The sequence below is a fragment of the Leucopleurus acutus genome (assembly GCF_964270905.1).
Source record: "Leucopleurus acutus genome assembly, chromosome: X".
NCBI lineage: Eukaryota > Metazoa > Chordata > Mammalia > Artiodactyla > Delphinidae > Leucopleurus > Leucopleurus acutus.
This window is the reverse complement of record NC_139148.1, coordinates 29,369,240-29,394,701: the sequence shown is the minus strand read 5'-3', so window position 1 is coordinate 29,394,701 and position 25,462 is coordinate 29,369,240.

Below are 25,462 nucleotides of genomic sequence, written 5' to 3'. Positions count from 1 at the left end.
CACAAAGTCAAAAATAAGTGTGTCATAGAGAAAACTAATCTTGCCCTCTTTCTTCAGCCTGTTGCTTGTGTACCCAAAGAGTTAAAGAATTTATTGCAGTCAAATGTTCACAAACAGAGTAAACTGAATACCTCAGTAAATTTTACAAATTAGTGATTCTCAAAATGTAATCTCCAGCTTCATCATCACACGTGAACTTGTTAGAAATACAAATTCCTGGGCCTAATCCCAGTTCTCAAGAATTACAAACTCTGGAGAGGGTCCCAGCAATTTGTGTTGTAACAACCCTCCAGTTGATTCTAATGCATGCTAACATTTGAGAGCCTTTTCTCTAAATCTGCACTGTCCAGTACAGTAGACACTAGCCACACATGACTATTGAATACTTGAAATGGGGCTTGTCCTTTGGGGTGTGCTGTAAGTGTGATGCACGTACTAAATTTCAAAGACTTAGTATGAAAAGGATAATGGAAAATATTTCATTAATAAATGTGAACATGATTAAATGTTATATTTTGGACATATTTCAGTTTGGTTCTTTTTTATATTTTGTTTCTGTTTGTTGAACTTCTCATTTTGTTCTTTTATTGTTTTCCTTATATTATAAAATTGTTTATCTGTGTGCTCTTATAGTTTTCTGAGCATCTTTAGGACAATTATTTTGAATACTTTGTTGAGCAGTTCCTGAATCTCCATTTCTTTGGGACCAGATACTGGAGGTTTACGGTATTCCTTTGGTGGAGTCATATTTTCTTGATTCTTTGTAATCCCTGTGGCCTTGCATAGGTGTCTGCACATTTTAAGAAGCAGTCACCTCTTCCAGGTTTAGAGACTGATATTAGTAAGGGAAGACTTTAACCTGAGGGTGGGGTCACACTGGAGTATGCTGTGACCCTTGGTCTAGTGAAGCAGGGTGCCAAATTTGGGGCTACATGGTGGCACCTGGTCTGTGTGGGGGTGGGGTGATGTCTCCAGCTCAGGCTGCTAGGCTCCACCGCATTGACAACTTTTTGGTCCTTAGTGAGTGCCATGAGTCCACGTCCACAGTAGCTACAAGGGCTGTTAGGACCCACAGTGGTCCTAACAGGTCCTACAGCTATGGACTAGGACAGGCAGCTTTAGTGGCTGGAGCTGGTGTTATACACACGGGGCCAGCTGCAGGTGCCTAAGTAGTGGCACGGTCCAGTTGCAGTCATATGCGTAGTAGTGGGGGCCAGGGCAGGCAGCATAGCCTGTTGCCAACTATGGGCTCACTGGCAGCTCTGGGGGCTCTGGCTGTTGGCCTGCTCTCCCTTGGCTGCTTACTCTCCCTCCAGTTGTGCACGCTGCAGTGGGGGCTGATGATGGGCATCAGGCTGGTGACATTCAGTTGCACAGCTGGTATAGCTATCCCTGAGCGTGTACACAGTGATGAGAGTCAGATGGGGGATTCTAGTCCAGTGTTTTTTACTCATGAAGCCACAGAAGCCTAAGCTGGCTGCTGGTGCATTTCCTGGCCTGTGGCAGGGACTTGGGGGAGGGAGAGGGCTAGGCAGGGTTCAGGTGGCTCGTGTTTTGCACTCACTTGCAGAGACCTGACCTTGCTTCTGGTGTGGTTCACAAGCTCCTGGGCTCTGGCTGGGTGGGAAGGGGAGGGAGCAGGGTGCAACCAAACACATGGCACCCAGGAGTGCAACTACCTGTGGGACAAAAGCCTGTAAAATTTGCAGGGATCCATGGTGGTCGTGCTGGTTGTTGGTTTCATCATTGGTAGAATCTGCTGAGTTTGTCTGCGGAGCTGGTCTCTGTGAACCACAATCTTTCCTTGTGGCTGCTATTAAAAGGCTTTGCTTTTCTTCTTTGTTCCTAGCTATCTCTATATATCTCAGCTTTCCTGTCTGGGTGGGGTAAAACCAAAGCAGGACATTTGTGTGGTGCTCCAAAAGGCCAGAGAAGCTGGTTGCTTACCACTCTCTTCTTTTTCTAGTAAGGAGAACTCCTCCTAGTTGGGAACTTCCCTTTTGGTGCTGAACCATGTCAGCTTGAGGAATGGGATGATGCAGGCAAAATGAATCTGTCTTCTTTCTCTTTTTGTGTGATTATTCTCAGGTTTTTTTGTTCTACTGTGTTGCTAAAATTTCTTAATGGGATGCCAGAGTTCTCCCAGAGCTGTTTTTGTTTGTGAATAGCTGTCTAGTGGTTGAGTTTTGTGGGGAGATGGATAGGCAGGGGTCTCCTGCCTTGCCATTTTGGTCTGCTGTAATAGCATTTTTAAAAGGGTATTTATAAGATGTTTCTAGTTTTCCAAGATTTGTCAAATGCCCACAATCATGCTTTTATTATTGCTGCAATTGATTTTCAAAACTTTTGTCCTGAAATATGTACAACAGAACTCATTATAAGGATTAAACTTAAAATCTTGAAAAGTAAGAATCTGTTATCATTTACTTTTTACATGGAAGAATTCAGATCGTTGAGATAACAGAATATCTTCAGTTATAGTTACGGAACATTCTCTTGCTCTAAATCATTATGTCACTTAGGGTCCAAAAAATAATCTTCGTTTTTCTTGTGATAGACTATAGGTATATATCATAAGAACTACAGAAGAAATGGTGAAGGATTTAAGACGGGAAAGATACCAAGGCATGAGCTGGATTTTTGTTAAAGATTCACAAATGAATCAGTTTTTTTGTAACTCAGTCTGCATTCTTCCTCAGAAAACAAGACAATACAATGGGATTTATTTTTAAGGCAATCCTCACAATGCTATTTCACAGACTATAAAAATTAAATTTCCATTAAAGTACTACCTGAATAATAAGAAGATCTCAGAATTTCAAATCAGGGTGTCCCAAACCTCAAATTTCATTGTAGAACACCTCACTGGCCAGACTCTCCGGCTTTGCTCCACTCTGCTAAGTTGCAGGAAGTCAGTGAGGGTTGAGCACATATAGTGGAAAAGATCAATTTAATAATTAAAAGGCTGCATTTTCACACCAGTGCCTGCTCACATCTTTTTGCCATTCTAGTCTAGTCTATCCTATTCTATTCTATGTATGTATATATATATGTGTGTACACCCAATACTGCTATCACCTACTTCAGTTTTTATTATTTCTACCTGTGGTTACCGATCAAGTGTTCTCTTTCATCTGGACAGTAGGCCACAGTGAAGTCTCATAGGTATTTCCTGCACACGTGCGCACACATGCACACACACATACACACATGCAACCATCCCACATTCTTACACATTTACTATTCTCCTTTTTATGCACCACTGGCACAGTTTTTTTGAGATATTCTGGTGATACTTATTCCCAGGGACAAAAAAAATAGAGAAACAGATGTTAAAAAAAAATAACAAAAAGATAAATAATAATTGTCAGCCCTGAAATGTCTAAAATTAATGTTCCCCTGATGCCATGATAATATAAACTAAAATCTCCCAAATTCTCTCTCTAGCATATCATTTTTCCTCTATTCCTCTTAGCCTCATTATTATTTTCCTGAGTTTGCCCCTCTTTTAATCCTGGGGTTAAGTTCCTTAGTCCCTCTATCTTCAATAAGTATATTGATATTACAGAGAGAATCTGTTATGCCTAATAGTGAAGTTCTTACATATCTGGGCCTGATGGGCCATTAATGAAGCAGAAGAATGGTAGTCAGTAAATATGCATAACATTATGATAACCCTGTTTCTAGTTCTGTCTTTTGCTAGTTATATATCCTTGGGCAAATTATTTAACTCTCTTAGTTCCAGTTTCCTCATCTGTAGAATGGAGAAAAATAATAATACCTTCTAAGTAGAATTACTGTGAGAATTAAATAAATTAATGCATGTAAATCACTTCGCTCAATGCCTGACGCACACTTGATAAATCTAAACTTATTTTGTTATTATTACTTGTTTAATTAGATGTAATATATATTCTACAATTGGAATGATACAGTAAACAGTTAGCATAGCCCATGTGAAAAGATGACATGTAAATTTGTGAAAGCTTTCATATTTTAAATGAAATTAATTGAACAAAAGCTCAAAGACGAGATGCTAAATCTTGAGAGTAAAATAAAATATGGAGACTGGAGGGCCAATGAGACAAATTGAAAACCAAAATAACATGACTACAAATTTAATAAATAAATGAGAAAAACTGGAGACAGTAAACCTGGATAAAAGTCATTTCCATCAATAGGAAAAGCCTTTTTATATCCTCAGGGAATGGAGAGAGAGACAGAGATAGAGACAGGCAGACAGAGATAGAATAGTTAAACTAATCAGAGAGAATATTTGGACACCAATCAAAAATGAACCAGTATTATGGATAATTGGCATCCCTAAAGAAAAGATATCTATAAATAAAACATAAAAGGCACACAGAGGTATAATACTGGGAAATTTAACTGAAATGAAGGGAGAATTGAATCTACAGATTAAAAGAGCAGATTGTTTATCAGTGAAACTCATTCAAAACGATTGACATCAAGGCACACCCTGTTAAGTTATTGAATTTTAAGGCTAAAGAAAGCATTCTACTGCAATCTGGGTATAAAAAGCAAAGCCACTGAGGGAATAATAAAGTGGACCATAGAAATCTCCATAGTTACACTGAAACTAGAATAGAAATGTACAAATATCCTCAATGTTCTGAAAGAAATAAAATATGTTCTAAAATAATTTATTCACCCAAATTGCCATTCAAAAATAAAGGCAAAAAGCAACATTTGGGTCTAATTATAATGAAACCTAGTTGATCTAGAAATGATTAAAAAATGGGAAATTTGGGATAAAATGCTTGGTGGTGTAAATTGATTCCATTTTAAGTTAGAACTCAAGAAACTAAAATTGCAGTTAGAAATGTAAATTTATCTTAAATACAAAGTAAAAATGAAATACAAGTACTGTCATTATTAAACATCTATAGGTTAAAAACCTACATCTTTAAAAGCCAGAGTTAATCCTACTGATAACCATTTTTCTTAACCTTAGTTGAAGAAATATCCCAAACTGTAATGAAGTGTTTATCTGAAGTTGATTAATTTTTTCAGGTTTATGTTCATGTCATTTCCTTTCTTCTATTAAATTCAAGGAAGGCTCATGTTATTTTTATATAATACATAGGGTACATCTTTCTTGCAAAATTATCTATTTTTCTACTTAGAAATGTGTCTGTGTCTCAGTTCTTCTGTGTGTATATAAGAATAAATAAATGTTTGAAAGATCACCAGCTATTACCCAACACCTTTGGAAAGACTTAGAATTATCTATTTCTTCCTTGTATTTTATAATTTTAAAACTATTATTTGAATTTTTTACAATATGCCTCCCACTTTTCCATAAAATAAAGTTATTGTTTTGTTTTAGCATTGCCATTTTTACTGTTGCTATAATTTGTGATAATACAGGATACAGAGAATAAAGTAGCAGTATTTATGAGGGCCTATGAGATTTTAGGGTATAAGCCTCATTTCTTTGGTACCCATATTATAACATGTGATACAAGTTGGGAGGGAAGTGAATTTCTTCCTAATTATGCGTGGAACAATGCTTCTGTGATAATTCAATGTTCCTACTGTAAGATGCATCTAGAGATGTAGTCCTTAGCATAGATATCAGAATTGTGAATGACAGCATTTTCAGCAGAGATGTCAGAAAATCAAATTCGTGTGGTTTCCCATGTAATGGGAATTGTTAATATAGCTGGAGTGATCAAGTGATTTCCATAGCTAGCATTTTCATAAGCACATGTATAAGACCTTTGTTGTAGTATCCTTGTCTGGCTTTGGTATCTGAGTAATTCTGGACTCATAAAATGAGTTTGGACTTGTTGCCTGCTCTTCAGTTTTTGAAGATTTTCAGAAGGATTGGCATTAATTATTCTTTAAATGTTTGGTGGAATCCACCAGTCAAACCATCTGGTCCTGGGCTTTTCTTAGTTGGAGGTTTTCGGTTACTGCTTCCATCTCCTTACTCATTATTAGTCTGTTCAGGTTTTCTATTTCTTCATGATTCAGTCTTGATAGGTTTTATGTTTCTAGGAATTTGTCCATTTTTCTAGGTTATCCAATTTGTTAGCATATAATTTGCACAGTAGTCTCTTATCCTTTGTGCTGTGTTGGCCAAAAGGTTCGTTTGGGTTTTTCCACAAGATGCTTTTCCACAGGATGTTACAGAATGTTTTTCTAATCTCTATTTCATATATTTCAAAAATAGACAAGTAGGGTGACATCAAACTAAAGGGAAATATCAGAGTTAAAAGGCAAACTATGAAATGGGAGAACATATTTGAAAACCATATGTCTGACAAGGGATTAATTTCCAAAATATGCAAGGAATTCCTACAATGCAATAGCAAAAAAAAAAAGACAAAGGACTTGTATAGACATTTCCCCAAAGAAGACTTACAAATGGCCAACGGGTATATGGAAAGGTATTCAAATTCACAGCATCACTAATTATCACAGAAATGCACATAAAAACCTCAAGAGATATCACCTCACACCTGCTACAGATGGCTGTTAGCAAAACAAACACAAAAAATCCCCAAAAGATAGTACGTGTTAGCAAGGATATGAAGAGATTGGAGCCCTGTATTCTGTTGGTAGGAATATAAAATGGTTCAGCCACTATCAAAAGCAGTGTAGGGCTTCCCTGGTGGCGCAGTGGTTGAGAGTCCGCCTGCCGATGCAGGGAACACGGGTTCGTGCCCCGGTCCGGGAGGATCCCACATGCCGCGGAGCAGCTGGGCCCGTGAGCCGCCGCTGAGCCTGTGCGTCTGGAGCCTGTGCTCCGCAACGGGAGAGGCCACAGCAGTGAGAGGCCCGCGTAACGCAAAACAAACAAACAAACAAAAAAAAACAACAACAGTGTAAAGTTTTCTTGATAAATTAAAAACAGGACTACCATATGATCATTAATACCACTCCTGGGTATCTATCTAGACGAGTTGAAATCAGGATCTTGAAGAGATATCTGCACTTCAGTGTTCATTGCAGCATTATTCACAATAGCCAAAACATGCAAGAAACCCAGATGTCCATCAACAAATGAACAGATAAAGAAAATGTGGTATATATACAATGGAATATTATTTTGCCTTAAAAAAAAAGGAAATCCTACCATTTGCAGCAAATTGAATGGACTTGGAAGACATGGTGCTGAGTGAAATAAGTCAGTCATACAAGGATAAATACTGCTTGATCCTACTTATATGAGGTATCTAAAATAGTCAAACTCATAGAAGTACAGAATAGAATGGTAGTTGCCAGAGGATGGGGAAGGGAGAAATGGAGAGTTATTGTTCAATAGGTATAAAGTTACAGTTATGTTAGATGAGTACGTTTTAGAGATCTGCTGTAAAATATAGTGCCTATAGTTGACGATACGGCATTGTGCACTATAATCTTGTTAAGAGGAAAGATCTCATGTTAAGTGCCCTTGCTGCAAAGGAAAAAACAGCAAGGGGACACAAGAAATCTTTTGGAGGTGCTGGAAATATTTATTACCTTGACTGTGGTGATGGTATCAGACATATATTCATAGATCCAAACACAAAAAATGTGTACATTAAACATGTGCATTTTTTGTATATTAAGTATGCCTCAATAAAGCTGAAAAAACTCTATTGCCTATTGCTTTTAAAAGGTGGGAAGTCAGTTAATCTATAGGGGTTATGTAAAAGCTCTGTACGTGTACCATGCAAAGCTGTTTATGTTTTTTTTTTTTAAACTTTCAGTAAATTTTCCTAATGTTTTTCTACTTTGTCAGATTCTGAGTCTTGAGCATTCAGGGAGTTGTAGTGACAAGAAAACATGGGAACAGAAAAGAGATGCACCAGGTAACGCCTCTTGAGTATTTGGTGTATTGTTCATTTATCTGGTTAAGCAAGAACATTGTCTCTCTTCACTCTCTCTCAGTACTAATGATTGCCATTTTATATAAATTTGTAAATAGTCTAGTAAGATGCTTACTTGTGTCTCAGAGGCAGACTGCATGACTGCCCAAACCTCAGCCTTTACAACTACTTACGTCCTTTAACTCTGAACAGCTGGATGAGAACACAGAAACTGGCAAGCAGCCACTGATTCCCCTTGAAGCCCCAATGAAAACAATACCACAGCACTAAGGGGAAAGCAGCAACTGCAGATTTGTTCTACAGCAGACAGTTGCTATTGAAAATCTTCCAAAAATTCTCTGTTGTTTCCTATCTCTCCAAATTATTAAACTTACCTATAAATTATTGTCATTTTGGAACTGTATTTTTAATCTGTACCTTAATTCATCCCACCAGGACACTTATTCTTTGAAAACGGTAGGATGTTTCTTGCCCTAAAATCGATATAAAATTTTTCCTGTTACCACAGCTAGGAAAGTGAGAAATATGTACCCCAAAACTACACTTGCTTTCTTTAGTTATTATCTTTTTGGCATTACATATGTAAATATGATCAGTTTTTACTTTTGTGTATCTTTCCTCTTTACCCACTGAAATTCCGAATCAATCCTTTAACATAACTAAATATCTTAATACTTGATTCTTTGTCAAGTATATGCTATCTGTAAAACCTGTGAATAAATTGACTAAAAAAGATAATTCTTTCAGTTAACTTGAAAAAAGTAATTTCAGAGTTACAGAAATGGTACAAGAATAGTACAAAGAATTCTTGTATGTTCTTCACCTAGATTCCTCAAATGTTAATATACTGCCACATCCTCTCCTGCTCATGTTGCAGACATGATGCCTATGTATTTCTAAATATTTCGCAATTTCCTTTAAAAAAAGACATTTTCTTATACAATCATAGTACATTATTTAAATCAAAAAATTAACATTGATACACTACTATTATCTAATTTACGGACCTTTTCAAATTTCATCAGTTGACCTCATATTCATTATAGCAAAACAGTTTAAAAAATTATTTTTTTCCTGGTTCAGGATCCAAATAACATGCATTTAGGTGTTATGTCTCTTAAGTCTCCTTTATTTGGGAAGAGTTCCTATCTTTCTCTTTCATGACCTTCATATTTTTTGAAATGGGCAGGTCAATAATTTTGTAGAATGTTCCTCATGTCTTTCTTTTATTCCAGTTCTCTAGAGCAGACCATTATAAAATAACCAGGTGTATAAAATCTTATTCAGACTAATACTAGCAATTGTATTACTTTAGTGTCTGTGAACTTTCCTTTAAGGCTTGGTTTATATAGGCAGCTTACTCAATTATGCAGCAAAATTTTATAGTGTGCCTGCCTATAGTGTGACACATATTCTGTTGTAGATATCAAGTGTAATAATATCAATAAAGGATGGAACTGCCCTTTAGCAGCACATGGCTCTTTACACTTGTATATTTCTAACTGTGGTACATAATATCTCTCTTCCCCTCCCACATTTCTGAGAAAGAGATTTGCAATTCTTTTTTTTGTTTTTTTGTTTAAATTTTGTTTGCACAGGGTTTTTTTGTTGTTGTTGGGTAATTTGTTTTTTACCTTAACCTAATATCAATCTTTCGAGTGTAAAAACAGAAGAAATTCGGGGCTTCCCTGGTGGCGCAGTGGTTAAGAATCCACCTGCCAATGCAGGGGACATGGGTTCGAGCCCTGGTCCGGGACGATCCTACATGCCTTGGAGCAACTAAGCCCACACGCCACAACTACTGAAGCCCATGCTCTAGAGCCTGCGCACCTAGAGCCTGTGCTCCACAAGAGAAGCCACGGCAGTGAGAAGCCCGCACACTGCAATGGAGACCCAAAACAGCCAAAAATATATAAGTAAAATAAATTCATTAAAAAATAAAATAGAAGAAATTGTCATAGTAAATAAATTGTCTGGATGTTCTGATATAGAGGAAAAAGAGTAAAACAATTTAATCCCTATCCATATTTCTTCAACAGATCTTGTCAGCCTTTAAGCTTTCTAGACGTAGGAGGTGTTTTATTTTGTGTACTTGGCTTAGACATTGATGCATATCTTTTCCTCTTAACTCCATTTTAAGTGGTCAAATATATGGTGAAGGGGAGCAATATCTTACAAAGAAGATATAATTTTAGGTAAAGAAAACTCATGTTAGCTACACTTGAAAGCTGAATTACATAAATTCCAAAAGACATAATTCTGTGTAAAACAAGTATGTATAGTTGATTTAAACAACAAATATGTATATGTTTATTTAAAATAATATTTATAAATAGATCATCCTATTGAATTCTGCTTGGATATTCCATTAAGTTGGCTCTAAAATCTCAAGAATTTTGAAATTCAATGTCAATATCAATTGTTTAAAACCTTAAGTCATTTAAAATATATGAAATAATTATGTAAAATAGTAACTATGGAGATGGTTTTATATACTCAAATATACAGATATATATGTATCTTTATATGTATTCAAAGATAATAGGTAGATAGATGTTCCATAAAATATAAATGCGGAGCATTTATTTTACCATGTGGAAGAATGTATTTTACAGCAAGGAGTAAAACAGTATCAGAGTATTGATGGGAACGTTATCCTCATTTTTCTATTTACTTACGAGGTTTTTCTCCCATCAATAACTCATACAATTTAATATAACTGAGCAGCAAGACTCTAAGAATTCAGAATATATTTAGACATTGCTCCTCATTCATTAAAACAAATTATTGCTGATCTTTTGCAGCAGTGATCTCCAAATCTATGACAAAAGTTCCCAAATAGTAAATCATCCTTTGATTGCTACGTAATTTTTTTTTTTTTTTTTTTTTTTGCGGTATGCGAGCCTCTCACTGTTGTGGCCTCTCCCGTTGCGGAGTACAGGCTCCGGACGCACAGGTTCAGTGGCCACGGCTCATGGGCCCAGCCGCTCCGCGGCATGTGGGATCCTCCCGGACCAGGGCAGGAACCCGTGTCCCCTGCATCGGCAGGCGGACTCTCAACCACTGCGCCGCCAGGGAAGCCCTGATTGCTACGTAATTTTAATGTAATAATTCAAAAGAAATCAAATGTGATTATTGTGTTTAAACATTATTTTCTACTCTCAAAGAAAAAGAAAAAAGTAAGAGTACCAGCAACAGCTATCATCTGTATGGAAAGCCCAGTTTCTTTGTTGGGCGTTGTTGAAGTATGGATACATTTGTTGAGAATTTTAAGGGAATTCTGTAGAGGAATTTGAGAATCTCTACCCACTGTTTAGCTCTAGGAATTTCTCCTTATCTTTGATCTGAATTTAAACTACAGGTTTCTAGGTGAATTTCATTTTTTCATTTGTCCTGCTTTACATAGTATGAGTTCTTTCAGTATCAAGGTCCAAGTACACTTTCAATTCTGGGACATTTTCATTCATGATTTCTTCAAATATTTTTAACCCAACATTGTCCCACCCTCTCATTCAGAAATCAACAGAGAAATGTTGGGACTTCTGACTCTATGTATGTCTCCAACATTTTCTTTCACAATTTTCCTTTTCTTATATATGTTTTTAAATCTGTTTTAGATAATTGCTACACCTGACCTTTTAGCCTACTCATCTGTTCTTCAGTTGTGGTCATCCTTCATCTTGTGTTCATTTAGCTAAAAGCCTATGCTAAGATTTTTACTTTATTTCAACATTATTTCTTTTAAAAATGACAATTTGGTTTTTCTTCTATTTATTATTTCATGGCTCTTTTTTTTTTATAATTTCTAACTAACATAATGGACATGATGACTTTTTTTTTTTGAGAGTATTAAAGGCATTTATTTTTAGGCCTGTACAGATTACTCTAATGTTCCTAGTGCTACAGTATAAGTGTCATCTTCTGATAGGGGGTTTCTCCCCATGGCATTGGCCTTATTTAGATAATTGGTGTTTCAGACTTAGGCCCTCACTTTCCAGTGAGAATTTTTTCTTGGGCCTCCTCGTGTGCATCCTGGATTGTGATTACCTCCAAGCCATGTTATTAGCCTGAGCTCCAGCATTATGGTACTCACGTTGGCCCTTTTTCTCAGGGGGACATCAATCACTGCTTATATAACTGCTTTGGTTTCTTTGTTGCTTTTGTTGTTTTATTGTGTTTATAGAATTGCCTTTCTATTTCTATTTCTTGTTTTGAGTATAACTATATGTGTAAGAGAGTGCAAAATATACATTTTATTGTATACATGATGGTAATGCAAGCAGGGATAATTCAGTGTCTACAAGTTTGAAATATGAACCATGTTATCTTTGATATAACGATGTTGTTTTAATCTCAGATTTTAGTCTAGAATAGTCATGACAGCATGTTCCAAGGCTTGTGTAATTTCTATGTTTATTATTCATAACAGCACTCGTGTCATTTTTTCTTCTAAGTTTCCTTGTGACTGCTTCTCTCTAAAAATGGAAAGCCTTCTTGAATCCTCTAATTTGTATTAATTTTTTCTTAGTATAGTTTATTCTGAGAAACAAGAGACCTGGATTCTAGTCATGGTTTTGACACCATGAAATTGTGGTACATTAAGTGATTATTAATTTCCCCACCCTTAAAACAGGGAAAGTATTAACTCTCTCAACAATTTCTGAAGTGAGATAATTTTGATTTCTAATGCCAGGTTGCTGTAAGTTAGTTCAGATCCTAGAAAAAATACATTTAGACGCCACAGAGTTGGATAGGCTAAAAATCATTAGTATTTTTAAGGGCCCTTTTAACAACAGCTGGGGCCTAGTAATTTTACTGACTTCTTTGCTTTTTAAGTTGTGTTCTGAAGTTGCCAATCAAATAATCAATGAGTCTAAAGATAATGACCTATATTGAAAATAGCAATGAAAAGAATGAGAGCTTGTAGCATCTAAACATAAGTAAACATGAGTTTTAATTATAAATCTACCCCTAACTCCGTGGTACTTTGGGTGATTAATTAATAGCTCCATGCCTTACTACCTCTTCAACTTTCAGTGAGATTAGATTGTACTACAGATTTTAAATCCATAAGGAATTTGATGAATTTCAAATTTCCCTGCACCACCAGAGAAGCCCGATTCATTGCAATCTATTCACTGCTCCACATGCACTAACAATTTGAGAAGTTCTTCCCATAACTTGTAAATATGTTGTGATAACAAATAATGTGTTGGGTAATATTTCCAGAGACCACCTTGCCCAGAAGTGCCTAGGAAATAATGCCTCTCACCATTCTCCATTCACAGCCAGCCAGGGCAGCTCTTAACAAATGACTAACTAGTATGGAGGTGTTAATATCACAGCTCCAGCATCCTATAGTTGGAATAATGTGAGGCATATATTTTCTAATGTTTTCAAGGGTTTTCCTGCAGTAATAATCTCTAGCTGTCCATTGTGGTAGCTGGCATAAGAACACACCATTAGCTGATTTTCCCTTCCCTGTGTTACATCAGTACACTCCTAATGGTATTCCCTGTCCCTCCAGATAAACTATTTGTACTTAAATCTTTGACTTTGTAGAAACTGAAACTAAGATGATATTCCCTGTCCCTCCAAATAAACTATTTGTACTTAAATATTTGGCTTTGTGGAAACTGAAACTAAGCAATCACCATGCATCAAATAGCCTTGTGTTATAAAATGTGTCCAATTAGCCTCCATATAAATATTATTTGATTAAAGTAGTAAACCAGATATGCACATATGAAGTAATCATGCATTTTTCCTTATGTATCATGGTCAGTTAAATCTGAACGTAAAAATAAAACATATTACAAGAAACTTTGTTATATGGCATACAATAGAATACTCAAAGTGTGTTTTACAGCATAATCTAGTAAAATGTTTAGGCAATAAAGGATTCTGTGATCATATTATTTTGAGAAATACTACAAAGTAAAGAGAAATTCTGCAGTAAAAATAAAATAAAACAAAATCTGCTAGTCTTCATTACAAGGGAAACTCTTTATAGCATAATTCCTATTGATATCCAGTTAAATCAGTGTTTTGTTGAACATAATCCTCACCAATAGCAATAAGAAAATATGGTATGTTTATCTGTGGGAAGCTAACTAACCTATACAATTATGAAAGCTGTAATCTTAATTTAATTAGACCCATAATCTTACCAATCACACAAAACTGCTGACACATTAGTAATTAATTATTAAATCTGTTGGCTGTGTTTGAAGGTGGCATTGCTTAAAATAATCCTTTTTCAATTTGATTTTTTACTCAGCTAAAATCCTAGACTCCCAAAATGTGTAATCTCTTAATATTTTGCTCTAGTTCCTTATATATTATCACATTGGTAATATAATGTTGAGGTGACAAAATTAATGCCTATGAAGATGCCATCAAAGCCCATAAATAATTTTATTGTTAGTTCAACAGAGAGCCCCCCTTAGATTAGTTTAGTAAATCACTTTGTTAGATGACTATAGCTGTTTATTTTTCTTCAAAGATTGAAAAATAGTCTTTACAAACTTATTAATTAATTGATACAATGTAATTCTCAAATAATAGCATTCTTGAAATTTTTATGTGTGTGAAAGTAATAGACTTTTAATTATCTTTTTGTTTGTTTGTACTGAGTATATAGATATCATTGCATTCACTGTACCTTTGAGTCCGGGTGTATAGTTGGTCTGTAGTTTTATAGACTAGCTTAAATTGCAGGGATTTAGAGAGTTATTAAAATATGTAATTCTCAATTAAAGTGTCAATTGTCGTTCAAGATGCGCATAACACCTAGGTTTGTTTTTCTTGATGAGAATGATTTATACTCTCCAGTCATTTCTTCATACTTCTGTCAGAGCTGTCTTCAAAGTGCAGTCCTAATTATGTTACCTCCTCACTAAAAAATCTGTTATTTTGATGTCATTAAGCTATTCTCCAAATATGTCTGCAAATTCCCACGCATTTTCAAGAAGACCCAGTTCAAATGTGTCTTCATTAATGAGGCAGGTCTTGAAACCCACCCACTTGTATTAACCTCGCCTTTCTCTGAGACCTTATACAAATCAGCTTCTGTGGGCATATGGCTTCACCTCCCTGTTTTTTAATATATTGAAATAATAACAACATCACTGTGTTGTTATCTGCAGTAAATAAGTTGAGGTGTTTAAAGTACCAAGCATAGGATTTGGCAGATAGTAAAGCTCAATAAATTGTAGCTATTAATATGTCTTATTATTATAGCACACAATCTGCTTTTTGTTGCAGTTATTTGGGAACAAACATGTCTCTTTCTATCAGCATATAAACATTTTGATGGCAGATTTTATGCCTAAATTGATCTTAATATCCCCCAAGGTGTTGAGCACTTGTCTGGTATACATCAGCTATTTGTTTTACTTTTAATCCATAGTAATTTAATGCAAAAATAAACATACGAAATGATCTAACCTTACACCTAAAGGAACTAGAAAAAGAAGAACAAACAAAACCCAGAGTTAGTAGAAGAGAAATCATAAGGATCAGAGCAGAAATAAATGAAATAGAGACTAAGAAAACAATAGAAAAGGTCAATGAAACGAAGAGCTTGTTCTTTAAAAAGATAAACAAAACTGATAAACCTTTAGCCTGACATATCAAGAAAAAAATAAAGAGAGGGCCCAAGTCAATAAAATCAGAAATGAAAAAGGAGAAATTACAAACTACATACAAAGGATCATAAGAGATTATTATGAATAATTATATGCCAACAAAATGACAACCTAGAAGAAATGTACCAATTCCTAGAAATGTACAATCTCCCAATATTGAACAAGGAAGAAATACAGATTATAAACAGACCAATTACAAATAATCAAATTGAATGAGTTAAAAAGAAAAAAAAAAACTCCCAACAAACAAAAGTCCAGGACCAGATGGCTTCACAGGTGAATTCTACCAAACATTTACAGTAGCATTAACACCAATGCTTCTCAAATTATTCCAAGAAATTATAGAGGGAGGGACACTTCTGAACTCATTCTACAGGGTCAGCATCACCCTGATACCAAAACAAGGCAAAGATATGACAAAAAAGAAAATTATAGGCCAGCATCACTGACGAACATAGATGCAAAAATCCTCAACAAAATATTAGCAAACTGAATTAAACAATACATTAAAAGGATCATACACCATGATCAAGTGAGATTTATCCCAGGGATACAAGGATAGTTCAATATTCACAAATCAAGCAATGTGATACACCACATTAACAAATTGAAGAATGAACACCATATGATCGTTTCAGTAGGGGCACAGCAATCTTTTGACAGAACTCAGCATCCATTTATGATAAACTGTTCAGAAAGTGGGCATAGAGGGAACATACCTCAACATAATAAAGATCATATGTGACAAGTCCGTAGATAGCATCATATTCAGTGGTGAAAAGCTGAAAGCATTTCCTCTAAGATCAGGAACAAAACAAGGATGCCCACTCTCACCACTTTTATTCAAAATACTATTGCAAGTCCTAGCCACAGAAATTAGACAAGAAAAAGAAATAAAAGGAATCCAAATTGTAAATGAAGGATAAAACTGTCACTGTTTGCAAATGACATGATACTCTACATAGAAAATCCTAAAGACACCACCAAAAAACTACTAGAGCTCATCAATGAATTTGGTAAAGTTGCAGGACACAAAATTAATATACAGAAATATGTCGCATTTCTATACACTAACAATGAACTATCAGAAAGAGAAATTAAGAAAACAATCCCATTTACAACTGCATCAAAAAGAATAGAAAACTAGGAATAAACCTACCTAAGGTGGTAAAAGAGCTAGAGCTGTACTTGGAAAACTAGAAGACACTGGTCAAAGAAGTTGAAGAGGACACCAACAGATGGAAAGATAAACTGTGTTCATGGATTGGAAAAATTAATATTGTTAAAATGGCCATATGACCCAAAGCAATCTACTGATTCAATGCAATCTCTATCAAAGCACCAAGGGTATTTTTCATAGAACTAGAACAAAAGATTGGGATTGACATAAAGACAGTAATATATATAAAATAGATAAGTAATAAGAACCTACTTATAAGTAGGGAACTCTACTCAATACTCTGCAATGACCTATATGGGAAAAGAATCTTAAAAAGAGTGGATATATGTATATGTATAACTGATCCATTTTGCTGTACAGCAGACACTAACACAACACTGTAAATCAACTATACACCAATAAAAACTAATTTAAAAACTAAATAAACTCTATGTAGTAGACAAGGCAACTCAGAATAAATAAAAAAGTTTGGAATGTTGTATGAAAAAAAATAAACTTAGGTCAAAAAAAATTTCTGTGGAAACACAAAAGACCCCAAATAGCCAAAGCAATCTTGAGAAAGAAGAATGGAGCTGGAGGAATCTGCCTCCCTGACTTCAGACGATACTACAAAGCTACAATGATCAAAACAGTATGGTATTGGCACAAAAACAGACACATAGATCAATGGAACAGAATACAGCCAAGAAATAAACATTTCCCCAAAGAAGACATAGAGGTGGCCAACAGACACATGAAAAGATGCTCAACACCATTAATCAGAAAAATGCAAATTAAAACCACAATGAGTTGTCATCTTACACCTGTCAGAATGGGTATCATCAAAAAGAACACAATAACAAATGTTGGCAAAGATGTGGAGAAAAGTCATACACTGTTGGTGGAAATGTAAAGTGGTACAGCCCCTGTGGAAAACAATATGGAGGTTTCTCAAAAATCTAAAAATAGAACTACCATATGACCCAGCAATTCCAATCCTGGCTATATATCTGAAAAAAAAAAAAGAATGAAAACACTAATTTGAGATGATATATGAACCCCCAACATTCATAGCAGCATTATTTACAATTGCCAAGATATGGAAGCAACCTAAGTGTCCATCAACAGAAGAATGGATAAAGAAGACGTGGCACACACACACACAATGGAATACTACTCAGCCATCAAAAAGAATGAAATTTTGCCATTTGCAACAACATGGATGGACTTGGAGGGTATTGTGCTAAATGAAATGTCAGACAGAGACAAATAGTGTATGTATCACTTATATGTGGAGTCTGAAAAATACAGCAAACTAGTGAATGAAGCAAAAAAGAAGCAGACTCACAGATATAGGCAACATACTAGTGGTTACCACTGGGGAGAGGGAAGGGGGCAGGGCAAGATACAAGTAGGGGATTAAGAGGCAAAAAGCTATGTATAAAATAAATAAGCTACAGAGATATATTGTACAACACAGGGAATGTAGCCAATGTTTTATAATAACTCTAAATGGAGTATAACCTTTAAACATTGTGAATCACTATATTGTACACCTGAAACATATGGTATTGTGCATCAACCATACCTCAATAAAAACTAACCACCTAAATAAATAAATAATAAACATAGGAATTCATACATAGTATCTGTATCTTGCAATTAGCAGAACCAGTACATTTTTCAATTCACAAATTTGCTGAGCTTGTACCATGTGCTTATCACATCATAGGTTTTATAAGCAATATTGGAGTAGGATTAGCTGTGGCAAAGTAATGTCTTGAACTATTTACTGATGTGTCTGTGTCTGTGTTCATCTCCCTACATTAGCTTTGTCTTCCCATTGGTGGTCACTGCTTAAACCAGATTTTAACTGCTACTGCCCAATGGAATGGAGGTCACAACAGTAATTTAACTAGAAACCCCTTGGTTGGGGAAGAGGGGAAGAATCGGAAAAGCAGTACACACAGTGGAGGCTGGAGTGAGTTTCTGAAAAGGGATCCTCCAGTATGCCTCACTCGAGGCACATGCAAATTTTGGTGTTTGTGGAAGAGGAATAGAGCTCCAAAACAAAAATTAAAAATTTTTGAGTAGATGTAATCTGTTTTTCTCTTTTCATATGACCCAGAGATCTTCAAGATTCCAGCATTTTTTACACTTCAGCATGTTGCCAGAGCAGGTAAAGTAGGCAAGGATATGAGATTTGACTAGGCAGATCAATCTGGTGTGACACAGTTCATGGAGCTTTTTGTGTCTTTAGAATGATAGGAGAAAGAATCCAGATTTTTCTCTGCTCCCAGGAAAGGCACAAGAGTAAGCCAGGAAAATAGAGATTGCAAACAAGCAGGAGAGCTAGCTGACAGATCCTTAGGGTCTCATTGTTGAAATAAAGGTATGGTGTAGCAGAAAGTAGCACAAATCTAAGAATTCAGAAAAAAACTTAACTATCTTAGTAAATGTCAGGGCAGAAAATGATTACAGCTGAGAGCAAGACAGAACAATATATATTCCATAGGATACATGAGAGGGATGTGAGGGAACCTAGAACCAGGTCACCCCTCCCCTAACATATTCATAAATCTACATGAGTATCCATTACATACCCATAATTAAATACCACCTCAGGGAAAAGGAGATGGAAAGTAAATCCTTTCCTAATATAGAAAATCCTGAACTGAATGAAAAACAAAATACTGGATTAACTGTTTTACAGAAATGACTAGGTTCAGTTGTGTCCTACTGAGTTAAAGAGGTACTCAATAGAGAGATCACTATCAGTTATGGAAACAAAAAGAAAATTTGTCCACCTGAGTAGTGTGCTGTGAAATTTGTATCTGGGATATATTCACTATGTCTTGAAGAGTATCATTCAAAATTCCAGATGATTTTTCTACCAATTATAAGTTTGGAGAGATTATAATATTGAAGAAACACCACACACACAATTAGTAAGTAGCAATACAAAGTAGTCTAAAATTCAGTATAAAAATGAGAGGTATAGGTCCATAGTTTTCGTTACTCCCATTGTGGGACGTTATTTTTATTTTTAATTTTTTTAAAATAAAAATTGTATGTATTTAAAGTTTACAACATCATTTGATATACATATACACAGTGAAGTGACTGACATATCATCTTCTCATATAGTTAGCATTTATTTTGTGTGTGATGAGAACACCTGAAATCTACTCTCTTAGCAAATTTCCAGTGATGAATACAGTATTGTTAACTATAGTCATCGTGCTGTACATTAAATTTCTAGACTTATTCATCCTATATAACTGCAACTTTGTAGCCTTTGACCAATGTTTCCCCATTTCCCCCACCTCTCTACCCCTGGTAACTTATTTTTAATAATAGAAATTATGTGAAATATTTTTCCAGCTTTATTGAGATATAATTGACACATAACATTGTATAAGGTTAAGGTGTACGATGTTACGATTTGATATATGTGTACATTTGAAAATGATTATCCCAGTACACAATAAGGTTAGTTAACGCATCCATCACCTCACATAGTTACCTTTTTTTTGTGGTGAGACGTTTCAAGATTTACTCTTTTAGCAACTTTCGAATACACAGTACAGTATTGTTACCTAGTCACCATGCTGTTCATTAGAGCCCCAAGACTTATTCATCTAATAAATGGAAATTTGTACCCTTTGACCACCTTCACCTATTTCTCTCACCCCTCTGCCCCTGGCAACACTAGTATACTCTTTCTATAGTTTTAGTTATTTTTAGATTCCATATATAAGTGAGATCATACAGTATTTATCTTTCTCTCTCTGACTCACTTCACTTAGCCTAATTCCCTCGAGTTTCACCCGTGTATTTCAAATGGCAGGATTTCTTTATTTAATGGCTGAATAATATTCCTCTGTGTGTGTGTGTGTGTGTGTGCACGTGCGCATACATGTGTGTGAGTGTGCATATCACATTTTCTTTATTCATTCATCTTTCATTTTCATTGGATACCTGCATTGTTTTCATGTCTTGGCTATTGTAAATAGACTGTAATGAACATGAGATACAGATACTCTTTAAGATAGGGTTTGTTGGATTATATGGTAGTTCTATGTTTAATTTTTAAAGGAACCTCCATACTGTTTCCATAGTGGCTGCACCAATTTACATTCCCACCAACGGTGTAGGAAGGCTCCCTTTTCTTCACACCATCTCTAGCATTTATTATTTGTAGACTTTTGGATGATGGCAATTCTGACTGCTGTGAGGTGATATCTCACTGTAGTTTTGATTTGCATTCCTCTAATAATTAGTGACGTTGAGCACCTTTTTAAATACTAGTTGGCCATTTGTATGTCTTCTTTAGAAAAACGTCTGTTCAGTTCCTCTGCTCATGTTTTAGTCAGATTTTTAATATGCCTTTGTTTTATTCTTACACTGTCCAGTTAAACTCTATAGGGTTAGTTTCCTATAGGCCCTATCTTAGCTTGGGGCTGGTATAACAAAATATGATAGATTGGGTAGCTTAAACAAAATATATTTACTTCTCATAGTTTTAAAGGCTGGAATGTCCAAGATCAAGGTGCCATTAGATTCAGTGTCTGATGAAAACCTTCTTCCTGGCTTGCAGAAGTCTTCCTTCTCACTGTGTCTTCATATGGCAGACGGAGATCCAACTCTGGTCTCATCCTCTTTTAATAAAGATACTAATCTCATCATGGGGACCCCACCCTTATAACATCATCTAAATCTACTTAGCTCCCAAAAGTTCCATTCCAAATGCAGACACATTGGGGATTGGAGTTTTGGATTGTTTTTGTTGTTATTGTTGTTATTGAGTTGTATGAGTTCTTTATGTATTTTGAATGTTAGACCCTTATCAGATATATGATTAGTAAATATTTTCTCCCATTCTATAGGTTGCCTTTTCATTTTGTTGATTGTTCCTTTTGCTGTGCAGAAGCTTTTTAGTTTGATGTAGTCCCACTTGTTTATTTTTGCTTTTGTTACTTGTGTTTTCTTGTCATATGCAAAAAATCATTGTCAAGACCAATACCAAGGAGCTTTTTTCCTATGTTTTCTTCTAGGAGTTTTATGGTTTCAGGTCTTACATTTATGCCCTTAATTCATTTTGCATTAATATTTGTGAGTGGTTTAATACAGGGGTCCAATTTCATTCTTTTGCCATTTTCCCAGTACCATTTATTGAAGAGGCTGTCCTTTCCCCATTGAGTATTCTTGGTTCCTATATCAAATATAGTTGACTGTATATGTGTTTATTTCTGGGATTTTGTTTCTGTTCCATTGGTCTGTGTGTCTATTTTTATGCCAGCATCATGCTGCTTTGAATACTATAGCTTTGTAATATAGTTTGAAATTAGGAAGTGTGATACCTCCAGCTTTGTTCTTCTTTCTCAGGATAAAACCCATTTTATTATAGGAGGGAGAGTCATGATTCTGGGGGAGATCATTAGATCTGTTACAATCATAGACTCAGAATTTTAGTCAAAGAAGAATATTGATCATTTTGTCTTTTAATCATTTCAGAGATTACAAAACAATATTTATTCATTTAAGACATATTTTGAGATTTTCCTATATGACAAGCAGCTAAAATGACAGCATACCCTCCCCTCATCTAGCTTTTACTCCATTGAAAGCAAAACAATAAACACAAAAATTATTTCACTATATAAATGTTGCATACTGATAAGTACTAACAGACAATAAAGCCAGAAGTGCTGGGGTCAAAGTGAGGTGAAGGTGACCTTTTAAATATGTTGGAAATAGTAGAGACCTGTACTGTGTGAGCCAGAAACTCACATAGTAAAGTGATTGGGAGAATAGCAAATTCTAATGACTGGTGAGGAATGCAATCAAGGTGCTACCTTTATTGTTAAGGAGATGAAGAAATGTATAAATAAGAGTGAAAAAAGGTATCATTTATAATGTTGTGAATCATCTGCTTTGATTTACTGTAAACCAAATAGTTAACAGTATAGAATACTGTTGTTCAGGCATTGGATGTCCTTGAATCTTTGGAAGAGGATTATTTGACATTAAAAATAACAAGAGAAACTATTGATATGTTATTCTACTCAGACAGGTGTTAAAAATGTCTCTCAAACAACTAATAATAATGATGATAACTTTAATGTACACCCACATACCCATTCTGAAAGTATGGAAAGATTGTAAAATGTTGACAAATGGCTTTTATCTAAAAAGAAAAGACAAAGACAAAGACCTGCCCGTTAAATGAGTTGCAGTCAAGCAAGACCTATGGGTTGTGAGCGAGTGAGCCATGGAAAAGAGGAACATTCTCAGGATGTTACAAGTTAAAGGTTAAATTACAAGTTTAAAGGCATAATTTTACTTAGAGGCAGAGACAAACCGTGAATACAGACCCTAGATTCCCAGGGCAGTGCTCTTTCCTCCTTATGCTAATAAGCTTTCTGTGCTGGTATGGTATCAGTGTGCAGTTATCCAGAAGGTAATTAGAGGACCAGTCCTATAACTGAACATCTTAGAAATTGTTAAAGTAAATAAATGAAGAAATGGATAGAATGGGTGAGTTCCCCTTGACAGGTGAATGCCTTCTTAAACTAGCTAACAGCTTGCAATTTCTATCTCTCAGAACTGGTGAAAGGTTTCACAATTTGAATTATTTCCATCCAATCTTGAAAATTGGCTCCCAGATTTTTTTTCTTTTTGGTGGCACCAGAATAACAGAATGATTTGTTATAGATCTAAATATAACTTTTCTTTTCACTAAAAATAAAAAAGCCACAAGAAAAGCACATGTAGTACAATATAATAATTTGGCAGATTTATTCAATTTTTTCTTTTCTGAAAAATATTGTATAGTTTTGACATTAAAAAAGGTATCAAGGCACTATATACTCACCCTATGTCTAAAATGAAAAAAGATTTAAAAAATAACAAGTGTTCGTGAGGATGTGAAGCAACCAGAACTTTTTTTTTTTAAACATCTTTATTGGAATATAATTGCTTTACAATGGTGTGTTAGTTTCTGCTTTATAACAAAGTGAATCAGTTATACACATACATATGTTCCCATATCTCTTCCCTCTTGCATCTCCCTCCCTCCCACCCTCCCTATCCCACCCCTCTAGGTGGTCACAAAGCACTGAGCTGATCTCCCTGTGCTGTGCAGCTGCTCCCCACTAGCTATCTATTTTACATTTGGTAGTGTATGTATGTCAATGCCACTCTCTCACTTTGTCACAGCTTACCCTTCCCCCTCCCCATATCCTCAAGTCCATTCTCTAGTAGGTCTGTGTCTTTATTCCCGTCTTACCCCTAGGTTCTTCATGACCATTTTTTTTTTCCTTAGGTTCCATATATATGTGTTAGCATAAGGTATTTGTGTTTCTCTTTCTGACTTACTTCACTCTGTATGACAGACTCTAGGTCCATCCACCTCACTACAAATATCTCAATTTCATTTCTTTTTATGGCTGAGTAATATTCCATTGTATATATGTGCCACATCTTCTTTATTCATTCATCTGATGATGGACACTTAGGTTGCTTCCATGTCCTGGCTATTGTAAATAGAGCTGCAATGAACATTTTGGTACATGACTCTGTTTGAATTATGGTTTTCTCAGGGTATATGCCCAGTAGTGGGATTGCTGGGTCATATGGTAGTTCTATTTGTAGTTTTTTAAGGAACATCCATACTGTTCTCCACAGTGGCTGTATCAATTTACATTCCCACCAACAGTGCAAGAGTGTTCCCTTTTCTCCACACCCTCTCCAGCATTTATTGTGTGTAGATTTTTTGATGATGGCCATTCTGACTGGTGTGAGATGATATCTCATTGTAGTTTTGATTTGCATTTCTCTAATGATTAATGATGTTGAGCATTCTTTCATGTGTTTGTTGGCAATCTGTATATCTTCTTTGGAGAAATGTCTATTTAGGTCTTCTGCCCATTTTTGGATTGGGTTGTTTGATTTTTGGTAATTGAGCTGCATGAGCTGCTTGTAAATATTGGAGATTAATCCTTTGTCAGTTGCTTCATTTGCAAATATTTTCTCCCATTCTGAGGGTTGTCTTTTGGTCTTGTATTATGGTTTCCTTTGCTGTGCAAAAGCTTTGAAGTTTCATTAGGTCCCATTTGCAACCAGAACTTTTATATCCTGCTGGTGGTAGTTTAAATTGGCATGAGGAATTTGGAAAGTTGATAGTATTTGTTAAAGTATTTGTTAAATTATTATTATACTGTGACTCACAGTTCTACTCCTCTCTATATACATAGCGAAGTGCATATAGTCACCAAAAGAAATGTACAAAAATATTCATGGCAGTGCTATTCACAGTAGCTCCAAATTGGAAAGTACTCAGTTGCCTATCAACAGTAAATGGATAATTAAATCATGGTATTTCTAGACAATGGAAAACATGGAGCAATGGAAAAAATTAGTACAACACTGAACAATGTAGATGAACCTCATTTCACCCCCACTACAACATTTCCTGTAAACCTCCTCGTGCTTTATTTTCTATTTATAACTTATCACCCTCTGGACATCTATACATTTAGCATATTTGTTTGCTTATTATCACTTTCTCCCATGGAGATGTAAGCTCTATAAAGGCAGGGTATTTTTTTAATTTTAATTCACTGCTGTGCCTCAGGATGTAGAAGAATATCTGTCAGAGATAAAACTCTCAAAAAATATTTCTTAAATGAATGAATACTGTTTTCTTATTTCTAAAGAATCTAGGCACAAATAGTAGAAAGTGCATGAATTCATTTATATAAAGTTCAATAGCGGACAAATTTAATATATGGGTTTAAAAGTCAGAAAAT